Raw genomic sequence first — 785 nt, 5'->3', positions numbered from 1 at the left:
GGGATAATCCACCTCCTCGGGAAGCCACGGTTAATATTGCCGATGACAAAAATAGAGGCATACGGGACTACGCAACTCCCAAATTTGGTCAATTGGCCTCGGGAATTGGTAGGCCCGAAATGACAGCAACATCTTTTGAACCCAAGCCGGTTATGTTTCAAATGATTTCCGTTATGGGTCAGTTTGGACCCAAGCCGGTTATGTTTCAAATGATTTCCGCTATGGGTCAGTTTGGGGGATTATCTTCGGAAGATCTGCACTCTCATTTGAAATCTTTTATAGAAATGACGGATCGCTTGACGCTTTTCCTTTATACATTGAAGGATAGAGCTAGAGCATGGCTAAATTCCCAACCACCAAACTCGATCCTTACTTGGAATAAAAAAAATACTTTCCTCTGTCAAGGAATGTAAAGATTTGAAATGAAATTATAGCGTTTCGCCAAGAAGAAGATGAAGCGGTATCGGATGCATGGGAGAGATTCAAGGACCTTCTTAGGAAGTGTCCTCACCACGAAATCCCTCATTGTATTCAATTGGAAACTTTTTATAATGGACTTTCTAGTGCCGCTAAGATTATTCTTGACGCAACGGCCGGTGATGCTTTCACAGCTAAAACCTACAACGAGGGGTATGACATTTTGGAACGAATTTCTAATAATAATACTGAATGGTCTAACCCTCGTGCTGCCATTTCTAAATCTGCCTCGGGCATTCATGAGCTTGATGCCATTTCTTCTTTGAATGCCCAAATTGTTGCTCTAACTAATTTGGTTAAGAATAATA

At 41.4% G+C, this 785-nt stretch overlaps 1 non-coding gene across 1 annotated transcript; it reads right to left on the bottom strand.

The window, feature by feature from the left end:
• Positions 1 to 413: 413 nt before the first annotated feature.
• LOC112504853 lies at positions 414 to 519 on the bottom strand. Its single transcript, XR_003068283.1, has one exon. It is a non-coding gene; the product is annotated as a small nucleolar RNA R71 (small nucleolar RNA).
• Positions 520 to 785: the final 266 nt, after the last annotated feature.

This window comes from Cynara cardunculus, unplaced genomic scaffold (assembly GCF_001531365.2).
Source record: "Cynara cardunculus var. scolymus isolate 2C unplaced genomic scaffold, CcrdV1 Un_Scaffold_7128, whole genome shotgun sequence".
Classification (NCBI taxonomy): Eukaryota; Viridiplantae; Streptophyta; class Magnoliopsida; order Asterales; family Asteraceae; genus Cynara; species Cynara cardunculus.
This window is presented reverse-complemented; position numbering and strand designations above follow the sequence as displayed.